Raw genomic sequence first — 7,088 nt, forward strand, 5'->3', positions numbered from 1 at the left:
GATACCTAGAAAAGCTTAACTTGAGATTGTCGACCAAGCTTTCCTAGGAGCTTTCGCCGCCATGTTGAAAAAAAGGGTAAAATTTGTTTTTCGGCAATGACTCGGCTATCCGATGAGACTCGAAAATTTTTGTAGGACACTTTTTGTAGCTTTCTTTGTGCTCTACAATAACGCCCGAACCATTTTTAGCGTATCATGCATCGTTATCGAGATATCGATCGATAAAGTCAAAAATTTTGGACACAATTTTTGTTTTTTGCTTTTTTTTTCTTTGGGTCTTAATAAATATGAAAAATTGTGGAATTCAAACTTGTAGAGCATATTCAGACCTACAATTTCCTTCTTGGATTTTTTGATGTTGGACAAAAATTACGATCTCCAGCGCGCCGCAAAGTCGGTGAATCCACGCTCAGCGTCGAGCGCGCTGCTCGCTCGGTTGTGTCTGGATGTCGAATCGAATGGGAAATTGTTCAGGAAATTGATGGGATAAAAAATAAGTACATAGAGCAACAAATTAAGGATCACACAATAGTAATTTATTAAACAAATAATTTGTTTGTGCAGTAAAAAAAAATATTTTTTTACAATACAAAATAAACAAAACAAAATAAACGGAAAGAAAAATATTTTTTTCTGCACTCGAGACACGAACGATGGACTTTTTTTTATGTCTTTTTTCGCTTGGATGGTCCAGGCTGAAGATCTTCGTCCTCCGTAAACTCTTCGAGTTGTTGTGTCTGTTGAACCGTTAGAAATGATGCTGATTCGATGAGAGCATCGTCATCATCATCGTTCCAGACATCGTCGTCGTCGTCAAGCAAAATGTCGACTCTGGCGACGTTACTGCATGTTTGCCCACTGCAGTGCATGCAAATAACGGAGCAACTGATTCCCGCTTTTCTGCACCAAAATTTTTGACTTTATCGATCGATATCTCGATAACGATGCATGATACGCTAAAAATGGTTCGGGCGTTATTGTAGAGCACAAAGAAAGCTACAAAAAGTGTCCTACAAAAATTTTCGAATCTCATCGGATAGCCGAGTTATTGCCGAAAAACAAATTTTAAGCGTTTTCCAAGATGGCGGCGAAAGCTCCTAGGAAAGCTTGGTCGACAATCTCAAGTTAAGCTTTTCTAGGTATCCCCTACAACATATTAAAAAATTAGAAGCGCAAATTCATTTTCTTTTATTTGCCTTTTTTTCAGACGAAATGACTGGACTAATAGTCGGGTAAAATTAATTTACTTTTTGTTTTTCTTTCACGCAAAGTTATATAGGTATAAGCCCTTTTAGGTACCTAATATTTTATTTTCAGTAAATTCCGTCAAACTGCAAATTTGCACAGAGGTTAGGGTTGCATATAAACATAATTTATTACAAAACAATCCAAAATTTTACATTTAGTTATGGTAGTAGTGTCGATGGGAATGAAGTTGTATGTTACCCACGACACTACTGGCTTGGTAGTGCAGAAGGGAAAAAATATTCCCCACGACACTACTGAGCCCCGATTACGGTAACTTTTAACGTCTACATCCAGACGCGTTTCTGATTCTGCGATACGATTGGTCAAAACAGCTGACGTACGCTGTTGAACGACCAATCGTATCGCAGAATCGAGAAGCGTGTCTGGATTGTTGACGTTAAAAATTACCGTAATCGGGGCTCTGGTAGTGTGGTTTGGTAGTGCGGTGGGTCAGAAGGGGTCAAAACTACAAAAAAGGGCCATTCGACCATTTTTCGACTGGTTTGCGATTAAAAAGTGCACTTTGTTTCCACCAAAGCGGAGCAGAACGGAGCGGACGGAGGAGTGTTTTCAATAACCAATCATTTCTTTATTTCCACTTCTCCTGTCCGCTCATCACTCATCGGCTCATCGCAGCTCCGCCAAGCGCCGCGCCGCCGCCGCTGTCAAATTCTATACAAAAATTTGACTACCCGACACTTAACAATATGTTCTTAATGCTTAGGTAGGTACTTAATGATCGAATACGATGAAGACATATTTTTTGTTTCGGGAAATGAGAGCGCACTTGAGAAGTAACTGCTCATTTAACTGACGCCAACTCACAGTAAGCGGGGTGTACATGGGAATTTTAAAGACTAAAATATATTATTTTTAATTGATGCCGGAAAAAAAGAACATAGTTAATTACAATAAAAAATAAAAGAACTCACTTTTCAAATGCGCTCTTATTTCCCGAGGCGGTTTTATATTGTTAATCTAAGGCTCAACACTTCTTTGCTCTGCTTCTTCCATTTTGTTCCGCTACGCCTTGATCTCATCCTTGGTCTTAGGGTTCATAAATAACTCTATGGCATACTCTATGGGTTCTTAGGCCTTGGTGGCATAGAGCTTTTTTTTTTTTTTTGGACTATCCCGCGGATTTATTGCCGCGGTGATTCTGCCAATGTCAAGTGTTTAAGGAGACACATACTTTAGTCCGCTTCAGTAATATTTTAGATAATGCAGCAGTTTTTTCCCCTTCTTTTTTTTTATAAACCTTAAAACCACCACCTAAAACAACAACAAACATCACAGTCAAACGACACAACAATTATGTTAATAGGGAAAGAAGAGTTAGAATAATTTTATAGTTTGATGTCAAAGACAGCACAATATTTACTTAGATATTTAATACAAAAGTGTTGAGTTAATATACAGGGTGTCCCGTAATGTAACGTCAAGCCGGAACTGGGTGTTGAGGTAAGTTGTGCTGGTTATCAGAAAAATAAAAAAAAATCTATGTGGCATATTTTAAAAATAATAGGCATTTAAAAAAAATCAAAACAATTCTACTCCAGGTGACGGTCCTTTTGCTCGTGTTGCCACAAATCTTCACTTTTTCCAATTTTTTTTTTGTTATGTAACCCTGAATAATGCTTCTCTAAATTGTTATCAAAATTACAAAACCAGCTGCTCCAGCTTGGATGAAAAAAATACATTATTCTCAAAAAATTTTTCAAAATAAAAATTTTGCCTAGTTAAAACTGACTGTACTGAAAAAAAAATGTACTGCGCGAGTGTGGCAAGTGACGTCATAATTTGGCGCATTTAGTAAGGATTCCAAAATGGTATAACACTTGGTAAATTTTTGCTGTAATTGTCGAAAATTTTTGGTTTTTTGGAAATAGTCCCGTTTTTAACTTTATTTACCTTGGTTAAAAATTATTATTCTAATGTGCCCAAAATTCAAGTTTCTGTGACTGACTACCGTACAGTCAGTCACAGAAACTTTTCTCACCATGATAGTAATTAGTAGTTGACATACTGTGACAAAAGTCACCCGTGCGCGCGCGCCTTTACTACTTGCTCTGCTTGCACTTGTACTTGGTAACAGGGATAATAAGGATATGAAGTTTCGGTTATGGATACGGTTACGGATATTAGAATAATATTATACCGGTTTCGGTTACGGTCACGGATATGAACTCATTTCAGATTATCCGAAAGTCTCGGATAATTTCGGTTACGGAATTATTAGAATTTCAAAAATGTAGGTATAATACAAATAGCAAAATGCTGCGTGAGCGTGACCCACATAGCTACTTTATGTACCAACTAAGACGACACTTATGTATGATAAAGGTAAAACAGGCTGGCATATTAGATGGTGCCAGCGAATGCCAGACAAGTTGGTAACAAATATTAAGATTTAAGGTACAATTCCAAGACGGGCCGCAGACCGCAAACTGCAAAACTATGAAATCGGCAGCGCGGCATTGCAGCTGCGGCGTGTATACTGCAAATTTCATAGAGTTTTGCAGTTTGGCCTTTATCCGAAACTATCCGTAACTTTTGAATCAGTTTCGGTTACGGTTATGGACATTTTTTTATTTCTGATATCCGATAGTTTCGGTTACGGTTACGGATATCCATAACATCCCTGCTTGGTAAGATGGCCCTCTCCGTCCCGCTCATACCTTTTAAAATAGCTTCTCCACCTCACTTAAGCCAGAAACTTAAATTTTGGGCACATTTGAATAATATTTTTAACCAAGGTAGATAAAGTTAAAAACGGGATTATTTCCAATAAACAAAAATTGTCGACAATTACAGCAAGATTTTAGAAAGTGTTATACCATTTTGGAATCCTTACTAAATGCGCCAATTTATGACGTCACTTGCCACACTCGCGTAGTACAATTTTTTTTCAGTACAGTCAGTTTAAACTAGGCAAAATTTTTATTTTGAATTTTTTTTTTGAGAATAATGTATTTTTTTCATCCAAGCTGGAGCAGCTGGTTTTGTAATTTTGATAACAATTTAGAGAAGCATTATTCAGGGTTACATAACAAAAAAAAATTTGGAAAAAGTGAAGATTTGTGGCAACACGAGCAAAAGGACCGTCACCTGGAGTAGAATTTTTGGATTTTTTTTAAATGCCTATTATTTTTAAAATATGCCACATAGATTTTTTTTTATATTTTTCTGATAACCAGCACAACTTACCTCAACACCCAGTTCCGGCTTGACGTTACATTACGGGACACCCTGTATATTAACTCAACACTTTTGTATTAAATATCTAAGTAAATATTGTGCTGTCTTTGACATCAAACTATAAAATTATTCTAACTCTTCTTTCCCTATTAACATAATTGTTGTGTCGTTTGACTGTGATGTTTGTTGTTGTTTTAGGTGGTGGTTTTAAGGTTTATATAAAAAAAGAAGGGGAAAAAACTGCTGCATTATCTAAAATATTACTGAAGCGGACTAAAGTATGTGTCTCCTTAAACACTTGACATTGGCAGAATCACCGCGGCAATAAATCCGCGGGATAGTCCAAAAAAAAAAAAAAAAAAAATCTCTATGCCACCAAGGCCTAAGAACCCATAGAGTATGCCATAGAGTTATTTATGAACCCTAAGACCAAGGATGAGATCAAGGCGTAGCGGAACAAAATGGAAGAAGCAGAGCAAAGAAGTGTTGAGCCTTAGATTAACAATATAAAACCGCCTCGGGAAATAAGAGCGCATTTGAAAAGTGAGTTCTTTTATTTTTTATTGTAATTAACTAACTATGTTCTTTTTTTCCGGCATCAATTAAAAATAATATATTTTATTTTTAATTGCTGGAGCAGCTGGTTTTGTAATTTTGATAACAATTTAGAGAAGCATTATTCAGGGTTACATAACAAAAAAAAATTTGGAAAAAGTGAAGATTTGTGGCAACACGAGCAAAAGGACCGTCACCTGGAGTAGAATTTTTTGATTTTTTTTAAATGCCTATTATTTTTAAAATATGCCACATAGATTTTTTTTTTATTTTTCTGATAACCAGCACAACTTGCCTCAACACCCAGTTCCGGCTTGACGTTACATTACGGGACACCCTGTATATTGGAAGTTAAAAGGACGAGGAGTTTTAAGGGGAAGAATATCATATAAAGAAACAGAATAATTTTTACAATTAAAGAAAATATGCTCAGGGGAACCTTCGTCTTCTCCACAATCACATAATGGGCTATTTCTCACATTAATTTTATGGAGGAAAACTGGAGTGCATGCGTGACCAATGCGAAGACGGCATATCGTTGACACTATGCGTTTATCTATCCCTTTCTGTTTAAAAAACCACGGTTTTCTGGGAATTATTGGTTGGATGTTGGCATAGTGTCGACCTTTTGTTTTAGACGATTCGTTGAAACGGATCTGCCATTGGTCAACAAGGTCTCTGAGTGCTAAGGGTAAAGTGTCATAAGCATATATCGTTTTAAGAGGAGACCCTGCATGTGCAGCTTCTCCCGCCCATAGGTCAACCTGTTCATTGCCGCGGATACCACTATGACCTGGAATCCACCCTAGTGCAACCTGAATGTCTTCACTGTGACAATGAAAGATAATGTTTTTAATAGCCAGCAGGGTAGGTGAGATTAGCTTACTTCTGAAGATATTACTAGATAAGGCCTGTAGGCAACTCTTTGAGTCTGAAAGAATGATAGACTTATTTAATTTATGGGAGAAAACATAAGAAAGAGCCTCTAGAATAGCCAGCGATTCACCTGTGTAAACAGAAGATTCTTTTGGAGACTTAAAGCTTAAAAGAATTTTAAATTTAGGAATCCATACCGCACTACCAACAATTCCATCCTCTGAAGACTTAGAGGCATCCGTGTAGATAGGTAGCCTAGCCAGTGTTGCCAATCTCTAGCTAAGCATTCAGTGAGTTTGGAATCAGCCGCAAGGTCACCTTTTGAGATACCTAAATCTAAGAGAACATGGGGTGGAAAGATCAGAGCATCATAATCAGTTTGGAATATAGGATTTTGATGAAACGTAACTACGGGGTGGGACATTGAAGAAAGTTTTCTAAGACTAGTTATTAATCTAGGGGGCTCTTTATGGGACCAGTATTTGCAAGAGGGAAGAGAAATTAAATCAGATAGATCTTGGAGTCGGGGTATCAGAGGATGACGGGCAAATTGGCTAACTTTAAATGTGAATCTATCAGACAAATATTGACGTCTAAGATCTAGAGGAGGGTCTACACTCTCAACTTGTAGTGCATTTTTTGGAGAGGACCGCATAGCTCCCAAGATAATTCTTAGACCTTTAGCTTGAATTTTATCTAATTTCGACAATGCTTCTTTACTGCAGGGTTCTAATAGAAAAGACCCATAGTCAAGATGGCTACGAACTACTGCATTGTATAATAGTTTTTGGCAATAAGGATGGGATCCCCACCAGACTCCAGAAAGGGATTTAAGAATGTTAATACCCTTCTCGCACTTTAGGATGACTTGATTAAAATGAGGTATGCCAGACATTTTAGAGTCAAGAAGAACTCCAAGGAATTTAACTTTTTCGTCGACAGGAATGAGCTGATTATTGCATGAAATTTCGACAGAGGGGGGATATTTTTTCCTTGAAAATAGTACAACGTTACTTTTGGGAATTGATAGTGCTAGACCATGGTCGTCCAACCATATACTTAAATAATACAGAGCTGAATTTAAACGCGATGAAATATCTTCAATTGATTTCCCAGAAGCATAAAGGCAAATGTCATCAGCATATTGAAGGATATTAGAAAAACATGAAACGCTTTCCTCAAGATCGTAGGTATAAATACTATATAAAATA

This window comes from Ostrinia nubilalis, chromosome 28 (assembly GCF_963855985.1).
Source record: "Ostrinia nubilalis chromosome 28, ilOstNubi1.1, whole genome shotgun sequence".
NCBI lineage: Eukaryota > Metazoa > Arthropoda > Insecta > Lepidoptera > Crambidae > Ostrinia > Ostrinia nubilalis.